The sequence below is a fragment of the Myotis brandtii genome, unplaced genomic scaffold (genome assembly GCF_000412655.1).
Source record: "Myotis brandtii unplaced genomic scaffold, ASM41265v1 scaffold343, whole genome shotgun sequence".
Taxonomy (NCBI): Eukaryota; Metazoa; Chordata; class Mammalia; order Chiroptera; family Vespertilionidae; genus Myotis; species Myotis brandtii.
In genome coordinates, this window is record NW_005363209.1 from 2,845,575 (window position 1) to 2,857,306 (window position 11,732).

General features: G+C 35.0%; 1 protein-coding gene across 1 annotated transcript in view; it reads right to left on the reverse strand.

The window, feature by feature from the left end:
• FUT9 (fucosyltransferase 9 (alpha (1,3) fucosyltransferase)) overlaps positions 1-11,732 on the reverse strand; it is a 152,294-nt gene that overhangs the window by 56,370 nt on the left and 84,192 nt on the right. The window lies entirely within an intron of this gene.

Consider the following 11,732-nt stretch of genomic DNA (forward strand, 5'->3'; position numbering starts at 1 on the left):
GATTCCAGTCAAGGGCATGTACCTTGGTTGCGGGCACATCCCCAGTAGGGGGTGTGCAGGAGGCAGCTAATCGATGTTTCTCTCTCATCGATGTTTCTGACTCTCTGTCCCTCTCCCTTCCTCTCTGTAAAAAATCAATAAAATATATTTAAAAAAAGAAAAAAAAAAGAAACCCAGTGATGAGTTTTAACTGCCCTTTTTTTTTTAAATCCTCACCCAAGGATATTTTTTTCCATTGATTTCTAGAGTGAGTGGAAGGGAGAGAGGAGGGCGAAAGAGAAAGAAACATCAACATGAAAGAGACACACTGATTAGTTTGCCTCCCGCACACAACCCTACAGGGGGTGGGGAACCTTGCAACCAAGGTACATGCCCGAAATCGAACCCACTACTTTTTGGTCCCCTGGCCGACACTGTAACCACTGAGCAAAACCAGCTAGGGCTAACTGCCCTTTCTTAAAAATAATGATAAGCATACATAATACTTTGAGTTTTCTACAACAATGTAATTTATAATGGTAATATCCGATTTCTTTTGATTACAAAGTTACAGGTAGTACTAATACTACTGTGGGTTTTGCCTACTCTCATAATGAAGTACATTTAAATTTTAGTTAGAGGCTAGTGAAACCAAAGAAATAATTCCCCCCCCCCCAAGTTTCTAGACCTCCTGAATTTAATGAGCCCTGCTGCAACTGACACTTGATTTGCTTTAAAGGACACCAGTTCTTCTGCCTTCCTCTCAGGTGGTAGGCTTTTCTTGTCTAGACCACCTCTGCTTTGAACCTGGAGATGGGGTACTTCCTCGTCCCTCTTTGCTACTTCTTCAGCACTCTCCCTCCCACCTCATTTAATATCAAACAAAAACATGACTTTGAATCTCCTGATCAGATGAGCACCTACTACTGCTGCTCCTTGCAGTTTCCCAGGGAACCTTGGCTGCTTCTCTCCTCCTCTCCCCTTATTCCATGAGACTTTCTCTTATGGTGCTCTCTCCACTACGACTTTATTCTAAGTCTGGATAGTTAGTTTCATCATCCAGTTGGGTACCACTTCCACTGCCTTCATGGCCTCATGGTTTCTTGACCTTCTCCAGTGTTTTCCATTCTCCTTTTGATTGAAGCACTTAATCCATTTACATTTAAAGTAATTGTTGACAGATATGTACTTATTTCCATTTTATAATTCACATTTTTAATCTTTTATTTTCTTCTTTTTTTACTTTATTTGTATTGTTGACATTATTACAGATGTCCTCATTTTCTCCTCTTTTGCCCACCTCTACCCAGCCCTCATCCTGGCCCTTTCCCTCTGGCCATCACCACACTATTGTCTGTGCCTATGGGTTATCCATGTATGTTCTTTGGCTAATTTCTTCATCTTCTCTCATCCAGTGCCCCTCTCTCCTCTCCTCTTTGTAGAACTGTGGTGATAGTAAAAAAATAATTCTTGTCACTTACTGACATATTTCAGGCAATTAGTAAATTTTAGGTCAACGCCCTTCCCTAATTCCTCTCCATAATATTAGGGAAATGGTTTACTTGTTTGGGAACAGGTGAGAAATTTTCTGTGTAATAGGGTGAAGGAGAAAGATTATTTCTTTTGGTTTTTATAGTATCTGCAAAATAATCTGTTACTTTGGGGGATTTGTGGGAGTGACTCCCAGATGACTTAGGGAGTGAAAGTGTGGAAGCTGGGATTTCTAGAAGCATCGTGAGATGGCTAAACAACCACAAGCCTCTTTGGAGGTCGAGAAGAGTAGAATAAGAAATATGTTGTTTTGACCGAGTTGTCTCCTCAGAGATGAGAATTTGAAGCAAATGCCTGATTCCTCCTTTTAGTTAAAAAATTATGACTAAACTCAACAATAATCTGAAACAAAGGCTTGTGTGTGGGGAGGGGGGTGTATGTTTGTTTGTGTATGTGTGTGTTTGTTTTGGGAAAATGACATCACCTCACTTGTAGTCTGCATAACTGTACTGGTTAGAGCTGGCGGTCACAAAGTCAGCTGAACCTCAAGTAAATGACAGCAAAATCTGGCTCTAAAATGCCTTCAGGAAAGTTAACAGCAGACTTTAAAAGGGGCTTGGTAGTGACAGAGCATGGTTCAAGTAATGGTCAAGGATTACTAGGTGAAAAGAAACTGAATGTAATTTTGATCATTAGACCTTGCATAAGGCTCTGAGAATAGGGATGGAGATTCAGAGATTCAATTCTAGCTCTTCCGCCTCTTTGCTAAGTACCTTTGGCTCAACTTCTTCATTTTTCTGAGCTTCAGTTCTCTCATAAATATAAATAATAAATAAATGGTATTTATTCAACATAAATATTAGGAATAATATCAACTCTCTGATACTGAGCTCACATATATTAAGTGCCAACACAGTGTTTTTCATTGAGACAATGAAAAAAAAATTCTAACAGTTATTTTATAATATTAGTACTTTTGTAACCATTATCACATTTTAATTTGTCATCCTCACAATGATATTAAGATAGAGAAGGAATTATAACTATCACCAAATAAATAAAATTGTCTAACATCCTGACAGACAAAGACATTGGTCTTTTGATATTTGGCCTCAGGGGTCTTTTGGTTATGCAATTCTGAGGAAAAGTAAATGTGACAATTGGTGATAGTAAGTGAACAGAAATAAGAAGATATATTATTTACGTATTTCCTCCCAACAGAGAGGGTATGCTATGTGTTTCCTTAGCATGATTTTATTATATCCCCAAACCATCCAGTGTGCTAAACTTCACATTGTACAAATAAAGAAAGTGAAACTTATTAGATCTAAATTACTCACATAAGATCAAATAAAAGAAACAGGAATCATTTGCTAGTCGGTTTGATCCTAGAATATAAGCTCTTTTCCTGAGTCAGGCTGGAATGAGTCATCTCTTGATGATGCAGCAGTGGATTGTAGAAGTGACAGAATGGAAGATATAGGCATCACTCACAGTGAGTTAACCTAGACCTGTCTTACTGACATATTTTTCAAAAATGAAAAAAGAAAAGAAAAAAAATAGATCTTTTGGGAAGGGTTAGTCAAAAGAAGAGGAGAGTTAGTTGGACGAAAACAGAAGGGATGGAAGTAGAAACAAGAGAATCCAATATTTCAGAAACTGAATGTTATTTTTTTAAAAAAGTGTTCACAGTTGCTGACTAAGGTGGAAAAGAAAATTTAGTTGGATGAAAATTTTTTCTCATATAGTTGTTTCAAATATAGCTTGAGAATAAAATGTTCCTATACTTGTAGGAAATAACTCCCCCTTCCGCTCCTGTATCTGTGGTAGTCACCAGAATTAATTTTAAACCTGCAGTTCTAAAAATCATAAAAACTGATTTCACACAAATTTGATCAACTAATGGCAACATACCTTAGTGAACAGGCATTTGCAAAGTAACCAATTAGTAACAATTCTAATTTCAGAAAGTCAGTTGATCAGAAAGACTCACTCAAAAGAATACACTTCTGAAAGTCAATTAATCAATGACACTCTCACCTTAGAAACCCTGATGTCTTTGCTATGCATTTTTGCATTTAATCCTTTCAACAATTCTACAATATAAGTCCTATTATTGTTTCAACTTTGCATCTGATAAAAGCAAGGAATAGAAAGTTTAAAAGTATTAGGATAGCCACATACCCTAGTTCATTCTTAATACTGACTCTTAAGTCATAATTCTACTTCATCTGCAAAAGAAAATGAACCAAAATAAGGACCAAACCATGTGATAAGTATTCAAAATATATGAACACCCACAAACACCTAAATATTCAAGATTGGAAAAAATTTAGGTAATCATTATAAAGACACCTTTAAAATAATGAATATGTTAAGATGTTTATGGTTTGTGCTATATAATTATGTCATATAAAATAATGTATACATATAAATTAAAATAAAAGAAAATGTGGATAAATAACTGAATTTCTAGGGTTGTTGGATTCTATGGGAAATACATTTTTCTTGAGTTTTTTTAAAAAATATTGCTTCAATGTTTGTGTCATAACAAAGTAACCTAGATATAAATTATGTTCTCTATATTTGAGTCATGAAGACAAGCCCATATTCAAGGGGACAGGGATTAAGATTGACCTCATAGGAAGTGGGTAAGGTGTCCACTTATCCCCAATTTCTTTAAACTAGTGTTCCATATAAAATGTTATTGATGGCATGAAAGATATCAGGGAGCAAATCAGAACAATAAATTATCTGTCTGTCCATTCATCCAACCTCTTCCATCCACTCATGCATGCATCCAGCTATTCGTCCATAGTCCACCTACATCTCCTTGGAGAAGGGATACAATCAGGCGTCTAGAATCACTTTCCACTGCATATTCAGAAAGGTCATCACAAACACTCCGGCGCCTCTCACATTATGGCACTACCCAGGCCACCCCAATGACTCCTGAAATTACTTATCCTTTTAAGCCCACTTCCCCTCACTGAAAATGTGCTCAATTTTATTTAGAAATTGAATGCTTCAAATATTTTAGTATCTATCATGCACCAGGCTATACAGTAAGAAGGCTTAATGTAAAAGAGACAGGTCCTGTAAGAAGGAACTCTTCTTAATAACTGCTTGATCAACAACAAAAACCAAAACCAAAAAATAAAATAGTCTTTAATTATGGTAGAAAGGCTTTTGATTAGAAACAAGAAAATAGTGAGAACTCTAGACATTCAAATATAGCAGAGAAGGAGATTTGGGGGTCTTCTTTTCAATGCATATTTACTCATTACGACATATTAAATGAGCTTTAAACATGAGATGGACCAGACTCATTTTGCATTTGTCGGCCACTATGCCATTATTTGAAAGTGTAGAATATGTTTTTCTATTGGTGTGTCTTTTATTGTTTATCGCCCTCTCATATTCAAGAGGATTTTTATTTTTTTCAAGAAGCTTTTTAAATAGCCTATTCAAGTATTTTTTAATTACCTAATAAAATAAGTTCCCCTAAAAGTCAGCATTGTGATTGGAAAGCAATAGAGAGAAAGCTTGATTTATAGATAAGTGAGAGTATGCTATGAATTTTGTTCATAGTAAAACTGCCTATGGATTATGAGATCACTCTAACTTAGAGAAATTTCAGCAGATAGGAATAGTGATATAAGTACTAAAGAAAAGGATCACAATGTCCAAGAATAGGTCTTCTTTATTGTGTACAATGAATCTATTTCTTCTGAAATATTGATGTATAAATCTAATGAAATGGCACCAGAGAATATTGTTGAGAAAAGACATGATAAATTATTTTGTGAGACAAGTAATCATTCTATAATTTTAAAAAATCACTTCTCAGTTGGTGGATTTTGTGATTCTTTTGGGTTCTCATACATTAGATTTCCTTAAAGTGAAAACATACTTGCATCTAATGTCACAAAAATAGATTAGCAACAGTGATTTCTAATCTAGTAGCCTTGGTTGGATTCTGAACTTCAACAAAAAACAAATATTTTAGACATTTCAGAGAACAGAGATTTTTTGGTTTAAATGGGAATAATGATTTTTAAAAAAAATGATATATAATTTGTTACAATTTTATTTAAATTAAGGAAAAGAGCTTGGGCACCTCTGGAAGTTAAGAAAGACAAGAACATACTCTAAGAATCATGTTTCCATATAGTGTGGACTTCTTGATGTAGTACAAAAGAGATTAGGGAAGCAAGGTGTGTTCTATGTAGATGTTCAACTCTTACAAGCTGCCTACTTTTATACAAGTCACTTAACCTCTTAGAGACTTTTTTCTTACTTATAAATAAGGAAAGTTACTTGAATTTACATGCTCAGTGTAAGGTTGAAATGTCATAATGTGTATAAAAGAAACTCATGTTTTTCTCAACATTAGAGTGAGTTTTGGGAAAGAATATCACAGAAGTGAGGTGTCCTTACCACATCACGCCAGGGTACATGGGGTTGACATGACTTATTTTGGAGATGTTTAGCTTAGTCACTCTGTGAAGGTAATGTCTACCATGTTTTCCTCATTTCTATACTCTCTGAGTCACGAAGACTAGCCCACTCCAGGGGATAGGGATTAAGATTCACCTAGTGGGAAGTGGGTAAGGTACATACATACATACATTATTTGGAATTTTTCTGTAAGGAAGATTTCCCCTGTCATTTATCTACCTGTTCAATTGTTTATTTATATCAGTGTGGATTCATTGTTATTTATTTTATTTATTAGGTTATCTATACTAATAAAAGGGTAATATGCTAATTAGACCAGATGGACCAGATCTTCCGAACATCATTCTGGACGTCCTTCCTGACAAAGCTGGGGCACATCTTCCGAACATCATTCTGGACGTCCTTCCTGACATAGCTGGGGCCCGGGCGAAGCACCACTCGGGATCCCAAGTGCATACTAGGGTAGCTATGTATGCATAGATGGGTATATATACATACATATATTAGCTCTACCTCTTGAAAGGTCCTAGAAGTAGTAACACCACTGTCACAGTGAGCATATCTCAGGTTTCAAGTGAACAACTTAATAAAACATCATCTGCACACTGCATCATACACCCATAGCCCTAAGCAAAATCAGTCAGGCGAGCAGTTAGGGGCGACCAGGCAGGCAGGCAGGTGAGCTAGTGGTCCCAGATTGTGAGAGGGTGCAGACTGGGCTGAGGGACCCCCCCAGTGCACGAATTTCGTGCATGCACCGGGCCTCTAGTAATCTAATAAGATCAGTATTTTGTTGCTCAAAGCATTTTTGCTTCAGTGATTCAGAATTGTTTCTGGTTGGCTACTGTGACCTTTTGACATGCCCCAATAATTATTTTTGGCCACTATTTCATTTTCTGGCACTATAAAATGTTTCAGGCTCATCTGGTATTTTTCTTGCCCTATATCTTGAATCAGCCATTTTTTCTGGTTACATTTTATTGGAAAATATTTTGAAAATAAATCAACTTGAGATGTGCTCACTGTGACAGTGGTGTTACTACTTCTAGGACCTTTCAAGAGGTAGAGCTAATATATGTAATGTATATATACCCATCTATGCATACATAGCTACCCTTATTTTGTATCTATCTGTATGTATACTAAAATAAAAATGAGTTCGTATTGATGTCTTCATCTCTTATGTAGTATTACAATGTTAATTTTAACTACTTCATTTTGCTTATTTGTAACTTTGATTACTAACAATGTATTTATGTGTTTCACCCTAGTATGTATGCAAAGAAATTTCATAATTAATAATTTGTACACCTGTGAGAAATATTATCAAGTAGAACTGCATCAAACCAAAAAGATTCTGCACAAGCAAAAGAAACCATCAACAAAATAAAAAGGGAGCCCACTGAATGGAAGAACATATTTTCCAATGATACATCTGGTAAGGGGTCATTTCCAAAATATATAAAGAACTTATACTACTCAACACCAAGAAGACAATTAACAGAATTTTAAAAATGGGCAAAGGACCTGAACAGACACTTCTCCAAAGTGGATGTACAGATGGCCAATAGACATATGAGAAAATGCTCAAAGTCATTAATGAACAGAGAGATGCAAATTAAAACCACAAGCAGATATTATCTCACAACAGTCAGAATGGCTATTGTCAATAAATCAACAAACAAGTTGTGGAGAAAGGAACCAAATTTTAAAAATGGGCAAAGGACTTGAACAGACACTTCTCCAAAGTGGATGTACAGATGGCCAATAGACATATGAGAAAATGCTCAAAGTCATTAATGAACAGAGAGATGCAAATTAAAACCACAAGCAGATATTATCTCACAACAGTCAGAATGGCTATTGTCAATAAATCAACAAACAAGTTGTGGAGAAAGGAACCCTCCTGCATTGTTGGTGGGAATGCAGCCACTGTGGAAAAGAGTATGGAATTTCCTCAAAAGACCCAGCGATTCCACTTCTGGGAATTTATCTGAAGAAACCCAAAACACTAACTCAAAAGAATATATGCACCCCTGTGTTCATTGCAGCATTATTATAATAGCCAAGATTTGGAGGCATCCCAAGTGCCCATAAGTAGACAAGTGGATAAAAAAAGCTGTGGTACATTTACACAGTGGACTACTCAGCCATAAAAAAGAAGGAAATCTTACCTTTTGTGACAGCATAAATAGACCTGGAGATTATTGTGTTAAGTGAAATAAGCCAGGACAAATACTATGTGATCTCACTTATATGTGGAATCTAATGAACAAAAGAAACTGATGAACAAAATAGAAACATGGTATATGGAACATGGGTACATGGTACATGGTACATGGTACATGGGTACATGGTACATGGTACATGGGTACATGGGTACATGGAACAGATTGACAGCTGTCAGTCAGGAGGGGTGTTGGAGGGCTGGATGAAAGAAGGTGAAAGGATTAAGCAAAAAAAAACAAAAAACATATATTTATAGCACATAGACACAGAAAATGGTGTGATGATAGCCAGAGGGAAAGTGGGCTGGGATAGGTAAAGGTGGGCAAGGAAGGAAAAATGGGGATGGAAAGAGATTTTGCTTAGGGCTATGGGTGTATGATGCAGTGTGCAGATGATGTTTTATTAAGTTGTTCACTTGAAACCTGTTTTGTGTACCAATGTCACCCCAATAAATTCAATTAAAAATAAAATAAACTATCAAATAGAGTACAAGGTCTATGTATGGTTATTTTTCTCTTTAGCATTATTCTTAGTCTTTGTCCTGTCAAAACTGTTTCTCAAAGTTACATAGGCTAGATCATTTCGCACCACCTTCCCCCAAACTGCCTCCTCCCAGGCCTTCAGTGAGTTTATGTCTTACACTGGTAATTTGGTAGATTTACTTGTCACAATTTCTATTCCATCTTGAGATATTCCAACATTCTAATGGTTTTCATATTTTGAATTGCATACTATATACCTAACTCTTTGTGTTGTACAGTTCTATGGGTTTTGATGAGTGCACAGGCATTTGTCTAGCACCACATTACCATACAGACAGTTCCATCAACCCCAGAATTCCTCATGCTACCACTTTGGAGTCAACTCTCCAATATCTAAACCAGAGGTCCTCAAACTTTTTAAACAGGGGGCCAGTTCACTGTCCCTCAGACATTCCACACATGCGCACTGCGGGCCCGGGATGATTCAGCTGCTAAGCAGGACAGGCAGCGGCGGCAAAAACACCGGCAGACCGGATAAATGTTTTCGGCGGGCCGCATGTGGCCCACGGGCCTAGTTTGAGGACCCCTGATCTAAACCCTGCAACCACTGATGTGTTTCCTGGATTACGTTTTGTCTTTTCTAAAATTTAATACATATGAAATCATAGAATATTCAGTAATTTGGGTCTGCTTCTTTCACTTAGCAAAATGCATTTAAGATGTATACATGATATTGCATGAATCAATATGGCTTCTTTTCTATAGTTGAGCAGTATTTCACTGTATAGCTATGCTACATTCACCATTTGAAGAACATTTTGGTAATTATAGATAAAAATGCTATAAACATTTACATATAGGTTTCTGTGTAAAAATAAGTTTTAATTTCACTTTGGTAAAAAACTAAGAGTGGGATTGCTGGATCATAGGGTAAGTGTATGTTTAACTATATTAAAAAATCAGCACTCAGTTTTCCACAGTGGCAGTATCATTTTTTCATTTCCATCGGCAATGAAGAAGAGTCCCTGTGACTGCATGCTCACCAGTATTTGATAGTCAGATGAAAAAAATCCATTTTAATAGGTTTCTAATGGTATCTCATTATGATTTTAATTTTGCATCTCTCTTAACTAACAATATTAAAAATCCTTCCATCTACTTATTGGCCATCCATACATTTTCTTTTTGGTGACATTCATATTTTTTATTTATTTTTAAATTGAGTTGTTTGTTTTCTTATTATTAAGTTTTAACAATTCTTTATAGTATATTTTGGATATAAATCCTTTATCAGCTATGTGACTTACAAATCTGAAGCTTATATTGTCATTCTTTTAATAGCTTTTCTCACAGAGGCATGTTACAAATATTTTTTATTTATTTGTATATGTATTGCTTTTCATTCACCCTGTAATGGGAATGGCTGTGATCTGTTAATTCTTGTAGAGTACAACAGAACATGTACACTGAATCAAATTATAAAAACATTTCAATGTATCTCACAGCTTGGAGATTTAAACATTGTATATTTCATCCATAATTTCTCAAAAACATGTTGTTCTATAAAATGTCATTTTAGTCAGAGGGGTAAGATTTGACATATTTCCTCATTGAAATTTTAAAGTTATATGCTTTATTGGTGAGCTCTGATATCAGCCTAGAGAAGTCATTTGGTAGCAGAATTATAACATTGATCAACAATCCTCTGGAAAATAGTTTTCCAATACAAAAACTACTAGACACATGGGACTGCAGAGTACTTGAAATGTGGGTAGTATAAATTAAATGACATTTCATTTTAATTAATTTAAATTTAAAACTGAGACTCAATTTAGTTATTGAAAATCTTTTAAGTATGTGTGGAACATCTTGCCTTTTTGAATCTACTCTTTTTAACTATAAATTTTATTGAAATTTAAATGCAGGTCAAGTATATAGAATTAAAATTTAGTATCAAAAATGAGATGTGATATAAGTATGCACTGGATTTCAAAGACTTGGTATTAAAAAAAAGTTAAATGGCTCATTAACAATTTTTACATTGATCATGTTAAAATGACTGTATTTTCATTATGTAAGGTTAAATAAAGTTTATTATTAAAACCCACTATACTTGCTCTTTTTTTTAACTTCTTTAAATGTGGCCACAAGAAAAATTTAAATTACATGTGTGGCTCACATTATATTTCTATTAGTTATCATTGCTTTAGAACCATATATTGTTATTAAATTATATTTTCTGTCAAAAGGCATTGATTTGGTGTTCTAAAATGGCATGCTAATGACCTATCTCTCCATCCTGACTTCCAACCCCCTCAGCATAATCAGGCACGTGTCATTCTCCTGCCTTTGTGGAGAATAGAGGCTCACTAAATTTCAAATCCCTTTTGACATATTTTTTTTAATCCTCAGACAGGGTTTCCAGCAAGAAAAGGGCTGAGTGAATGGAGAGTGATGCTTGAGATGGGTATCGTAGGTCTGGTGCAGGAACAACATCTTCTGATGCCCTAAAAGTGTATAAATTTTGGGAACACTGTTCACTAATAAGGGCTCAGTCATGGCTCACTTTCTTCTGAGGAAAAAGGGATTGAGCTGCCTCCTTTTCTTCCCACTGCCATAAGTACTTAGTGCTTAGTACTCTTAACTAAAAAACAAAGCATAGTATTCCAGCCTTTCACTTCTCTCCCTGTTTTTAAGCAATGTGAAATGAATGGTAAAAGTTTTCATTACTGAACAAAGATCACTTTACTTTTTTATTTAGTTTATTAAATAAATTGTGTGTATATACACACATTCATATATACACATATATATACGTTACTAGCATATATATATATATATATATATATATATATATATATGATTTAGTGCTATGTATCTTGCCAGAACTAAAACAATTTTTCAAAAAGATAATTAATATGGTAAAAATTGATCTAACCTTGAAATAGTAAACATTATATTTTAAAACATTTCAATAAATTTTAATACTTTAGCGTACAATTATGCATGTATACATTTTTATTTATTTTTTGTTAATCCTCACCGGAGGATATTTTTTTATTGACTTTTTTTTTTTTTTTTTTAGAAAAA